At 53.4% G+C, this 13,229-nt stretch overlaps 1 protein-coding gene across 10 annotated transcripts in view; it reads right to left on the reverse strand.

The window, feature by feature from the left end:
- The window catches only part of KLC1 (kinesin light chain 1), a 44,191-nt gene extending 33,442 nt beyond the window's left edge, over positions 1–10,749 (reverse strand). For all 10 annotated transcript variants that reach the window (XM_087817925.1, XM_087817918.1, XM_087817914.1 and 7 more), the window contains exon 1: positions 10,679–10,749. The gene's annotated coding sequence lies outside the window, so the exon portion shown is untranslated. The remainder of the gene's footprint in view (positions 1–10,678) is intronic.
- Positions 10,750–13,229: the final 2,480 nt, after the last annotated feature.

Consider the following 13,229-nt stretch of genomic DNA (forward strand, 5'->3'; position numbering starts at 1 on the left):
CCCCCTTGAACATAAGCTCTACTTAGAAGAAGGGATGGCCCTGGCTGGGTAGCTCAGTTGGTTAGAGTCATCCCGATACACCAAGGTTGGGGTTCCATCCCCAGTCAGGACACACACAAGAACCAGCTAGTGCATAAATAAGTGGGACAAGTCTATGTTTCTCTCTCCCTTTTCCTCTCTCTCTAAAATCAATAAATTTTAAAAAAGAAAGAGAAGGAGACGGTGGCAGGGCCCATGTGGGATGCTGTCCTGAGCTCAGGGTTCTCAGTGGCACTGCCAACTCCAGGACAGCTGGCCTTACCTGTCCTGTTCTGCACACTCGCAGCCTGTCACAGGGTCTCTGCTAAGTTCACACATGCTGACTGAGGACCGGCGTCCAATGTGCTGGTCTGAGCACTGCCTGCAGTTCCCAGCGTGAAGAGGAGGAACCTTTAGCGGGGCTCCCCAGAGCAAAAAGGAAATGAAACTGCAGGCGTCCTTCCCCACCTCTGGCAAGGAACTACTTAAGTACAATTTCCCAGACAGTATAGGGTTTACTAGACGTACTCTGGCCAGGGCCTCACCCCCGGGGACATGCGGGCCGCAGAAGAGCAAGCTAAAGCCCCGTGCACCAAGAGCTGAAGGCACAGTGACAGGACCTCCATGGTGGGATATGGGGGAGGGGGGTTGAGGGGACAGTGGGCACTCAGACTGCAGAGGGACACCAGCCTTATCAAATGCAGAGGGCACTGCCAGCCAAGGGGGCAAGAGGGGCTGAGGGGGAACTGGAAAGCGCGCACTGCTGTGAGCAGGTACAGCAGGCTGTGGGGGTGGTGAGCTGGCACAGGACAAGACTAGAAAAGGAGGGGGACTGAGGGCACAGGACACCTGTACTCTGGAGGTGAGGGTGGAGAGGGAGGGCCGTGGTCAGGGAAGGGCAGAGGGCACTGGGTGACAACAGCGAGAACAATCCATCAGCGATACACTGCACTTACTCCCCAGGCCTCAGCGAGCGTAAGGATCCTTTCCTCTCCTGAGAAAGCCAAACACCTGGCCAGCAACTTCTTAGTCTTTTCCAACAATAGCAAACCCAGGGCAATGGAAAGGGGAGGTGTCAGCCCTGGGAAATAAAAGCTCTGGGGGTGTGAAAGGGCAGTAAGTTACATCTACGTCAGAGTAAATCTGACCCAGTTATACAGACGGTCAATGTCTTACCTCTACAGTACAGTGGTGGCTGAGAAGGGGAGAGAGGGCAGTTCTGTTCATTAAAAGAAAAAATAGGGAGGGACAGAGGGTTTAAATAGCAGTAGGAAAACCATAAAAGGTAGGACTTATGTGCAGAAAAAAAATCAAAGCAAAATGAGACAGGCAATTGCTTTGAGGGCATGCCTCAATTAGGCAAATGAATTTAAAGAAACTCAATTTAAAGAAACTCAATTCACTGCTGGCTCAATTCAAGGGCGTGGCTCAGTGGTTGAGCACGCACCTAGGATCCAGGAGATCGAGGCTCGATTCCCAGTCAGGGCCGTGCAGGAGGCAGCCGATCAATGACGACTCTCTCATCACTGATGTTTCTATCTCTCCCTCTCCTTCTCTCTCTCTGAAATCAATAAAGATATATTAAAAAAAAGAAAAAGAAACTCAATTCAATTCCTTAAGGGCTCCATAACTACTCTTGTAAAGGCTCTAACCGTAGGACAGCAGACAAGAGTAACAGATAGAAATGATACCGAGATGCACAATCAAAAACAAGAGCCCCTTAAGGCAGTTTTATATTATTTTCCCTTCCTCTTAAAAGAAAATTAGTGGAAATTCAAATGCTAGGGGATTTTGAGAAATGAGATGGTGGGTGCTGTGGAAGCGAGGACTCTGGATCCAGGGTGACCCAGTGCAGAGCCTGGCTCCATCACTGGCCATCTTGGGGGCAGAAAGGACCCCCAACTTCCTTGGGTCTTTGTGGCTAGCAAAACTCCCTCACCAGGCTGCAATGAGCATGGAGACTGTGGGTGAGGCACTAAGCTCAGTGGTCACTCAGTAATCAGCACAGTCTCCCACCATGAAGCTAGGAATCTGGAACCTTCCTGATACATGACTGCTCAAGGTCTGAGACACACTTCCTAGAACACAGAACTCACTACTCTGCAAGACAATTGGTTCGGTGTCCATCTGTCTGTCTCTCCCTCCTTCCCTCCCTCTCTAAAAATCAATGGAAAAAACATCCTCAGCCCTGGCCGGTTTTCTAAGTGGTTAGAGCGTCGGTCCACGGACTGAAGGGTCCCAGGTTCGATTTCAGCCAAGGGCACGTACCTCGGTTGCAGGCTCCATCCCCGGCCCCTGTGGTCAGGGCACGTGTGGGAGGCAACCAATCAATGTATTTCTCGCACATCGATGTGTTTCTCTCTCTCCCTTCCACTCTCTCTGAACAGCAATGGAAAAATATCCTCAGGTGAGGATTAACCAAACAAAACACAAAAAACAAGCAAACAAAAAGCATATACGTGATATATATTAACAATTCACGTCATCTTCATATACATACTGTTTAATAAGAACAAAAAAAGTCTGTAGGCAGTTTGGTCAGTGCCCACTGTAATGACAGGGCGACAGTCAAAGGGACTTGGGCTCCCTGGGCCCAGAAGAGGAACAGAATCCATGCTCTCTCCGCCCAGCCCAGCTCGGGGCCTCTGACTCAGTAACCACACTACCCTGCACGGGTGCACTCGGGAGCGCACACCCCGGGCCTCTCATAGTTCACCAATAAGAAAACAGAATAACCTGGCCCCGTCTGGCCAGTATGGCTCAGTGGTTGAGCACTGACCTATGACTCAGGAGATCACGGTTTGATTCTCAGTCAGGACACATGCCTGAGTTTGAGGCTTGATCCCCAGTAGGGGACATGTAGGACGCAGCCAATCAATGATTCTCATCATTGATGTTTCTCTCTCTCTCCCTCTCCCTTCCTCTCTCTGATATCAGTAAGAAAAAAATTTTTTTAAGTGTATCTTTATTGATTTCAGAGAGAGGAAAGAGAGAGAGAGATAGAAATATCAATGATGAGAGAGTCATTGATCGACTGAGCCCACAACCCGGGCATGTGCCCGACTAGGAATCGAACCCCGATCACCTGGATCCCAGGTCGATGCGCAACCGCTGAGCCACGCCCGGCCAGGCAAACATTTTTTTTTTTTTTTTTTTAAAGAATATAACTAAGGGGGCTGTCTGGAGCAGCAGGCAAAGGAACTTCTTAAACCCACAAATACAGAAAGGATTGGACACTTCTGCCACAATAAAAATAGACCAACTAACACCAAGACAGGAATAGAAACCCTGAATACACTGAACATTTTATAAGACAAAGATTAAACCAGAACCGGTAAGATTCTAAAGCATGCCTTAAAAAGACTCTAGGTCACAGAGATTGAACTGCTGTCACAGAGCTTACCATGTGATCTTCATCTAACGACCTTGTTTCCCATCTCCACCACCTGATCAAGTCATAAAAGTACCCTCCCTGTGGACCACAGACAACATGATTATACACACACAATCAAACACTCCACTAATTAACAGGCCGTACAATTTTCAACAATCAGACAAATTTTACCACAACCTTCCCCCTCTCTCAAAAATTAACAACAAAAACGCAAAGGCCAGAAAAGGAAAGGGCATTGTTTTGGTCACTTTAACATGTTATATGACTTATATCTCAATTTTTTTAACTGATTTTTTAGACAGAGAGAGGGAAAGAGGGAGGGGGAGAAGGGGCATTGATTTGTTGTCCCACTTACTAATGCATCACTGGTTGCTTCTTGTATGTGCCCTGACTGGGGATCAAACCCGCAACCTTGGCATATGGGGACGATGCTCTAACCAACCGAACCACCCAGCCAGGGCCCATGCACCTCAATTCTTTAAGAAGGAATGTGGAGGCACAGGGCAAAGGACAGCCAAGAAGGAACGCTGTTCTGACAGGTGACTGGGAAGTGCAGTCCCACCGACACAGCGACGGGGGGCAGAGGGAAAGGTAATACGGACGCCTTTACCTAGCTAGGATTGTAGCAGAACATGGCATGTGAGATGCTGTTCCAAGAGATGCCTGAGCTGAACCAGTGGGAAATTCTGGCAGCCAGCTCAGCCCCTGCCATCTCTACACACAACCACAAGCCCAGGTGAGCACTGGGAACGGAGAGGTCCTGCCCCAGAGGGAGAAATGTGGAAAAGCAGAAAACAACCCAAGTTTACTCAGGGAAATAAGTATTCAGTCCTGACCTGAATGAAACCTGATGCCAAAGGTGATGGTATTAGGGTGGTATTAGGTGGGGCCTTTGGGAGGTCATGAGTGGAGCCCTCATGAATGGGACTGTCACTCTTTTAATAAAAGACCCCACAGACTCCCTCTGACCCCCTTCTGCCAGGTAGACGGGTATCTTACCAGACACTGGATCTGCCAGCACCACAATCTTGCACTTCCCAGCCTCCAGAAACTGGTTTTTGTGAAAAACTGATTTTTCAGTTTCTATGGTATTTTTCATTACAGCAGCCCAAATGGACTGACAGTCAGTATCTTGGAACTCAAGATCACAGACTGTTTTCTGGATTAAGTGATATAACTGTCAAAACTTTAAAATTAAATGAATGAAGCATCGCCCAGCCGGGCGTGGCTCAGCGGTTGAGCGTCCACCTAGGATCCAGGCGATTGGGGTTCGATTCCCAATCAGGGCACACGCCCAGGTTGCGGGCTCGATCAATGACTCTCTCATCATTGATGTTTCTATCTCTCTCTCTCCCTCTCCTTTCCTTTCTCTGAAATCAATAAAGATATATTTAAAAAAATAAAAATAAATAAATAAATAAATGAAGCATCAATTCCAGGCCTGGGTATACACCCAAGAATATTGAAAACATGTTTATATAAAAACTTGCAAACAAACGCTCCAAAAGTAAAATGGTGGGCAAACGTAAAACTTGAACACCAATATTGTGGCAATATTCATAACAACCAAAATGTGGGGGGAAAACAAAAGTCCATCAACTGATGAATGAATGAACAAAACCGGGTGGAGCCACACAATGAAATATTTGGATATAAAAAGGAACAAAACACAGATCCACGCTACAACATGGGTAACACTGTGCTACCTAACTGAACCAGACAAAAAAGGCCACACAACACTTAACTACACTTACATGAAATGCCACAGAAACAGAAAGTAGATTAGTGGTTGCCAAGGGCTGGAGGGTGAGGGGGATGTGGAGTCACTGCTAATGGGTACAGGTTTCTTTTGGGGTTGATTAAATGTTCTGGAACTAAATAGTTGTACAGCCCTATAAATTTTTTCATATGTGAATGATATCTCAGTAAAACATATCCAGAATTTTCTAAATTAAATTATACAAATCAAAGACAACAAAACACAAAGCCCCGCTCCGGGATGTAATCTGTTAGCTTTGTCTAGCAGCCACAGGAAGCTTCACTTCTGTCTTTTATCCTGTGCTCTCCTTTAGATAAACAAAAATCTCAAACCCCCTTCAATGGACGTGGAAATTTCCAAATACATAATACATTACCTATTGTGACTAAAAAGCGAAGTAATCAATGGTAATATCAGTAGTAAAATGCACATATTTTTTGGTTCTGAAATTTCAGAACAAAAATTATACAAGGAAGAGTCAAAAGGGGACACAACTTGCTTGAAAAGAGGTGATGTTTGGTTTTTGTTCTGGTGGGGGCAGGAGAGGGTAAGCAGTGGGGAGGAGGGGTGTCACTCCCCGCAGCTTACAGGACACAGTTAAGGTTCCTATTTGAGCAAAACTGAAAATGGTCTCCTGGAGCGTCTCAATCTTTTTCAAATCATGGCATCTTTGGATAAAAGTACAAATGTTCCTGAGTACATCTTATCCAACTATGCACTGTCCCACCTTTCCCAAGTAAGAATCACTGCTCTACTCGAGGGAGGGTGGGCTCCATCAAGTACTTCCCTGGGGATCGTGAACCCCAGCCAAGACAATCCAGAGCCTGCTGAAAAGAGCCCTCACAGAATGGAAGTGTTACGACATCATTTTCCGCTGGTACCACTGTAACTCTTCAGGTCTAGTCTTCCTCTAGCCCACTCTAATCTAATCCTTTCATCTCCTCTTCTAAACCTGAATCACACAATGAACTGAATGAATGAATCGTGCTGGCCTAAAAATCACAAAAACATATAAAGTAAATGTGTTAAAATGAAGGACTCCTTAATTACAGCCTCCATCCTAAAGCTATGAGCCACTGGATACAATAAAGCAGACCCTTGCCTCCCCGTGCCTCTATGGCGGATGCCCTTGCAGAATCAGAGAAACAAGGCAGAACTCCGGGCTCTTCCCCTGCAGCCGTGCTCAGGGTCTTCTGGGGCTGTTTCAAAATCAGGTACCTCTAGGTCTGCAGATCCTCTCCCTCTACAACCTAACCACACCACCTACTTGAGGTGTGCACGTATCCCAGGAAGAGTTTATTCCGCTTGTCAATGGTCGAGGCCACACCTGAGGGAAGGGCAGTCCACGAAGCTGGGGTCCCCCACCTCTGGGCAGAGCACTGAGGTCATTTAATTTGCCTAAGACCACAGGCCCATCTTTTCAGATGCAAACTTTACACTTGAGACACTCCAGGGAAGGGTGCCACATGAAGCTAGGAGCACTCCTTTTCCCTAAAACAAGAATGAGTGCATAAGAAACATCAGCGGGTTGCCTCCTGTACTCAATCCAACTGGGGATTGAACCCGAAATCTAGGTATGTGCCCTGACCAGGAATCGACCCCACAGACTTTTTTGGTGTATGGGATGACGCTCCAACCAACCGAGCCACCGGGCCAGGGCAAGCTTAGCATCGTCGTCCTGATCTGCGACAGCAAGGCGGTTCAAAGCCTGAACTGTGCAAGTGAACGACTTGAGTTTGAAGCCTGGCTTCACAGCCATGTGCCTCTGGCATAAGTAACTTGCCTTCTCTGACCTGAAATTTCCTCCACAGCAGAACAGAGGTGGGGCCCTGGTCGGGTAGCTCAGTTGGTTAGAGCACTGTCCTGATACACCAAGGTTTCAGGTTCAATCCCTGATCAGGGCACATATAAGAAGCAACTAATGGACGGGTGGAACAACAAATCACTGTTCCTCCCCCTCTTCCTCTCTCTCTAAAATCAATGATAAATAAAAAAAGAATGGAGGTGATTACAGTACAGTACAGTGCTAACCTCACTATTATCAGTCTTATTAGTAGTAGTATAGTTAACTTCAGAGGCTGGGACATTCAAAAGTGAAGATCCAAATTGCTTTCACCTGCCTCCAAAAGTTAAAACAAAATAAAGTCATAATTCATTTTTGATCTAAGAGCATATTAGCCAGGAGACTGCAGGGCAGAGTGACGCCAGAATGCCTTGGGAGAGAGAAGGCTGGTCATCTCTGCATTAGCCCTTCCTTCCTCAGGAAGGAATATTCTCAGGAAAAATTTGGAAGGTCATTAATAACCTCCTAGAAGCCAAATCCAACAGACTTCTCCGTCCAACTCTTCCTTGACCTCTCAGGCAATTTGACGCTGACCTACCCCTCCCTCGTTTCCCAGGGCTTGCTGCTGCTGCCCCTCAGGGCCACTCCACGTCTACCGTCAGAAGACCTCTAAAAAAGGTTCATGAAGGGCCCCGCAACTGGCTTCAGACAATATGATGAGGTCTCTCAAATCTTTATCTCCAGCCTTAATCTGTCTTGAGCTCCAGCCCTAAATCTCCAACCATCCACTAGTACACCTGGCTGCCCAAACACTTCAGATTTAACCCAACCCAAAATCAAGCTCGAAGTCCCCAGCTCCTCACCAGCCAGTGAGTCACCCATTAGAGACAAGGAAGGCATTCTGGATGCACTCCTTCAATAAACGCTTATTAAGTGCTTTCCGTGACAAGCACTGACAAGGAATACAGTAGGTAAGAATCCCGCCCTCACGCAGGTCATGGAGGCAAGTGGAGGCAGACAATACACTAAGTAAGAAAATAATGAAGTACACTATGTAGTACAGTAGAAAGTGGGCACTTGCCACACTACCTAAGCTCTTTCTAAAATGTCACCTAACTCCTTGAATCCTCCAACCCTCCTTCCTACACGCAGGATGAAGGCAACCTCCAGGCATGTTGTACAAGCCTGTGCTGATCTCATCTTCCCAACTCACCCATTTGGACACTCCCAACTGCAGCACCTGGGGGGTTACGGCCTCCAGAACCACTACCACCAACCCCACCCTCCATGTGGCCAATTTGTACTTTTCTTGTCTCCTATCTGGAATCACCTCCTCAGGACACTGGGCCGGGTCAGTCAGTATTCATCCATTCCCTGTCTCCCCTCCCGGCTGTGAGCGAGGAGGACCAGAGGACATCTCTTCTCTCTGTATCACCAGCTGCTAATTAGCACATTACCTGTCATTCAGTTGGTTCTCAATTGACATTTTAAGGTCATGTTTTCACAATCTTGATATGCTAATCATTTCTATTTTATGCCCCAAAATTTGACACTTAAAACTTTCCTGCCCGGCTGGGTGTGGCTCAGTGGTTGAGCATCGACCTAGGATCCAAGAGATCTCGGTTTGATTTCCGGTCAGGGCACATGCCCGGGTTGTGGGCTGGATCCCTAGTGGGGGCCTGCAGGAGGCAGCCGATCAATGATTCTCTCATCATTGTTTCTCTCTCTCTCTTCCTCTCTCTGAAATCAATGAAGACATATTAAAAAAAAAACAAACACTTTCCTGCACTTCTATTCAGGCTATCCCTAACCACTCTGTCACATAAAGTCTGGCTGCTTACTGTATTCCACTTGTTTTCAGATGATACAAATCCTACATTTTATTCGACTTTTGACTGATTTTTCTATTTCTAGTGTTCTTACACAATTGTTTAAAGAGAGCTTTTAGCCCTATATGGAAAGCTACATGTTGACTTATCTATTTTCAGCATTAGGAAACATGCTTCATAACCTATGATTTATTTAAGATACTAAGTGCCCCTCCTGAGTGGCATTTCCTCCCTCCTCCTTTCTGGAGATAATCACTGTCCTTAATTCCTGTGCATGTCTTTCTACCTTGACTGTGCAATGTCCCAGTGCTTTTAGGAGACACTGCCAAGCCAGGTGAAGGAGCCAGGCTGCAGTGAGGTCAAGGGGGGCCGCCACGCCCCTAAGTGACAGCACAGGGCTGGCGGGCTCCACTGCACCATGATGTTGCATTCTTACAGGACCAGACACTGGCTCTCAGGGCGCCTGGCGGCATTCCCGCAGACCCTTAGGAGAGAACAATGAATCCCATTCCCACTCCCAGGCTTGCTGCCGGGCCCTGAGAGGCAGACCCAGACCTCTGATAGGATTATGAGACTTCAGGAGGTCGTTCCAATTTCCCAACAGGTTTTTTACTGAACAAGTACAATGTATTCTGAGCTAAGGATTCTGATCAATGGCTTAGTCATGCTGCACAAAAATGGCTTGGAATTTAACGCAAAGAATCGAAGAACTAACCGCCCTTCGCCCAGCACTTTAAATGGTGTCTCAGATTCCCCGTGTTTTCACAGCGTCATTTCACGGGCGCTCCTTACCCGCCGCTCGGCGTGTCAGGTCCTAATGTGCTGTAAACGCAGCAACAAGCAACCACAATACAGAATTTCTAACGGACCTACCGACCTCAAGTTGCAAAACTACCCAATCCGCCGGGCATTAATCTCACTTTTTTAATGCTTTCACGTTTTTAAGGAAAAAGGGACGTGCGCGCCCTCTGACAACCAAGCGCCCGGGACGGGCGGCTGCGGGTCCAGCAGGCGCCGCGCCGGCCTCGGCGGACGCTGCGGAAGAGCCGCTTCGCGTCCGGTTGTTAAAGGATAAAGGAAGGACCGCGGAGAGGGCGAGGTCCGCGGGGGCGAGGTCCCGCGGCCGCTCGGGGGGGGGGGGACGGGGGACGGGGGACGGGACCCCGCGCGCTGCTTCCCACCCGCCCGGCCGCGCGTCGCCCGCGAGCGTGACAGGCGCGGCGGCCCAGGGCGGTGCCGCGGGAGAGGGCGGCGGCCGGAAGGAAGGGGGAGGATTCGGACAAAGCGAAGCCGGCCCGGCGCACCCCCCCCGCCGTCCCCGCCCCGCGCGCCGCGCTCCCGGGGGCGGCCACCTCCCCCGGCGCAGCTCCGGGGCCGCAGCTGTTCCCGGAACGGCCGCCCCCGATCGCAGCGGGGCCGAGACGGGGATGCGAGGCCGAGGTGACAATGTGAGGCCGGGGATGCGCGGCCGGGCGGGGATGCGGGGCCGGGATGCGGGGCCCGGTGAGAATGAGGCGGGGGGATGAGGGGCCGGGAGGGGATGCGGGGCAGGGATGCGGGGCCGGGAGGGGATGCGGGGCCCGGTGAGAATGAGGCGGGGGGATGAGGGGCCGGGAGGGGATGCGGGGCAGGGATGCGGGGCCGGGAGGGGATGCGGGGCCCGGTGAGAATGAGGCGCGGAGATGCGGTGCTGGGGCGGGGACGCGGGGCCGAGAAGGGGATGCGGGGCCGGGAGAGAATGAGGCGCGGGACGCGCGGCCGGGCGGGGATGAGAGGCCGGGATGCGGCGCCGCGGCGGGGATGCGGGGACGAGGAAAGCCCGACCGGAGGGGCCGCGGGTGCGGCGGCGGCCGGGAGGGGAGGGCGCGCGGGGAGGCCGGGGCGGGCGCACTCACCGGGCTGCTCCCGCGGGCCGCGCGCTCGCGCTGTCACTCCGGAGGCCGCGGGCGCGTGCGCGGGGCGGGGCGGCTCGGGGCCGCCGCCCGGGCCGCCTGAGGCGCGACGCCGCGGTCACGAGCGAGGGGCGCCGGCGCGGCCGCCCTGCAGCATCCTCGGCCGTCCGCGCGCACTGTCCCGCCGCTCCCCTCGCAGCCGCCGCCCCGCGCCCGCCGGCTCCTGCCCCGCCGCTCCGGCCGCCGAAAATGGCGTCTCGGCCCCGCCCCACAATGCCGCGCGCCGCGTGACGTCACCGGCCCCGCCTCCTGGCGGCGGGGGCGTGGCCGCCCGCTCCCGGGTCCGGGGTGAGGACAGCCGTCCGCCCGCCTCCGTCCCCGGGGGCCGCGTGTCCCGCGGGGTGTTGGCGGCGCGCGGAGGGCTCCACCCGCCCGCGGAGGGCCCTGCGGGCCGCTTGGCTAACCCGGGGCCCCGCCCCCGCCCCGAGGCCGCCCCAGGCCCCGCGCAGCGCGAGGGCGCCGCGGGCTAGCGGGGCGGGCGCTTCCTCGGCAGTGCGGGCCCCGCGGGCGCGCCACCGAGCTGTGCCCCCGGCGGCCGTCGCCGCTGCGCCCCGGCTCGGGGCTGCGACCTCCAGCCGGCGCGGGGCGGCCCTTGCGGGCGGGGAGCCCCCCGCGCCTCGCCCGCTCCGCCCTGCGCGGGCCTGACTCAGCAGCCGGCGGGCGCGCGGATTCCGCGGAAGGCGCAGCCCGCTTTGTCCGCCGCGGGCTCGGAGCCGCCCCGCCCGCCGCCGCAGGTGTCCCGGCGCGGGCGAGGGCGCTGTTAGCCCCAGGGCGTCCCGGCAGCCCCGCCGCTGCTCGCTTTGGAACAGGCTGCCCGCTTCGGTGTTCCATCCGTCCATCCACCCACCCACCCATCCACCCGTCCATCCACTCACCCGTCCACCCACCCACCAATCCGTCCATCCATCCACCCATCCGTCCATCCACCCGTCCATCCGTCCACCCATCCATCCATCCATCCACCCATTCGTCCACCCACCCATCCATCCACCCATCCATCCATCCATCCATCCATCCACCCATCCATCCATCCACCCATCCATCCATCCGTCCATCCCCTGCAGTCGTTTCTACCCACCAGCACACAATCACCAGGAACCAAGGGCTGCTGGACTTGCACAGGGAGGTCCAGTTACTTGGCTCTCATTTAAAAATGCAAAGGTCTGCTAAAGAGAAGATCTCTGCGGCGACCCAGCAGCTGCTGGGCCCAGGGAGAGGCAGTGACTCAGAGGTTACCCCTCCACCCTCCCTCAGGGATTCAGCCTGCAAGAATTTGGCCACCACCTTGGGGCTGGGCGACCCGCTGTAACCAACATGCCCAGGAAAAGAGGAGCGGGGCTGCTGGAGCCTCCTTTCTCTGTCTGTGACTGGGCTCAGTAGCTGTCCCCAAGCAAGAAACCTGAGACGCCCATGTCCTCTTACGATGGCTGGCCAAGAGTCTTACCTCCTTCATGTTGCTTCAGCCCATCCCTCTCCATCCCCACTGCAGCCACGCTGTTCAGGCCTTATCTCCTTCTTTTACTCTCAACAAATGTTTATTGCACTGCAGTGGTCCCCACGATAAAAGCCAAGATATGCTGGTGAACAGGATGGTAAGACCCTGCTCATGAGTGCCATGCAGAGAGTTGGGGTAAGATGGTGCGACAGGCAGAGGCCAGGTGTGCAGGGGTGAACTATGAGGCAGGCAAGTCAGGGGAGACCTAAATAACAGGAAGGAGCCTACCTGCAAAGCCGGAGCTGAGCACTGCAGGCAAAAGTCCTCAGGCAGGAATGAGTCTGGAGTGTTGGGGAAAGAGAAGAGGCCAGTTCATCCCCCACACCCACCAGCCTCCTGACTGCACCCATCGCTCAGGGCAGCCGGCTGGCGCAGTCCTCACCCAGCGTCTCACGCTGAGTCCAGCAAGCGCCCACTCTGGGGGAGCTGCCCTGAACGTCCGTCCTCAGTCCTCTGATCTTCAAAGCAGCTCTGAGACCGGCGCGCCATCCCCACTTCACAGGTGCTGCAGCTGAGGCCCTGCAAGTGCCCTGGTCCGCTTGCTGCTTCCCAGAGAGGGATCATCTTGGCTTGAGGAAACAACAGAGCCCCACCCCTTATGCAGACCCTAGCAGAGCTGGGGGGTTGATGCCTTTGTGGTGAGGAAGCCTCCGCAGAGCCACTCAGGGTCCCCCATAAACCTGGATGACCAGGGCCCAGGAAGCAAACGCTGGGCGGCAAGTCCTGGTGGCTCTAAGCATCCCTGCGGCCAACATCCTGCTGGGTTAGACAGGGACCTGTCTCAGGTTGTGCTCGAGGGGGCAGCTTGGAACCTTGGGCCAGGGCCTACCCTGCACCCCACTCCGCTGCAGCAGGCCTACCCTGCACCCCACTTCCCTGCTGCAGGCCTACCCTGCACCCCACTCCCCTGCAGCAGGCCTACTCTGCACCCCACTCTCCTGCAGAGGCCTAGGGGTTCCCCCAACAGACCCAGGAGCAGGGAGCGGGCTTCCTTCTTGC

The sequence above is a fragment of the Miniopterus natalensis genome, chromosome 1, assembly GCF_054644295.1.
Source record: "Miniopterus natalensis isolate mMinNat1 chromosome 1, mMinNat1.hap1, whole genome shotgun sequence".
Taxonomy (NCBI): domain Eukaryota; kingdom Metazoa; phylum Chordata; class Mammalia; order Chiroptera; family Miniopteridae; genus Miniopterus; species Miniopterus natalensis.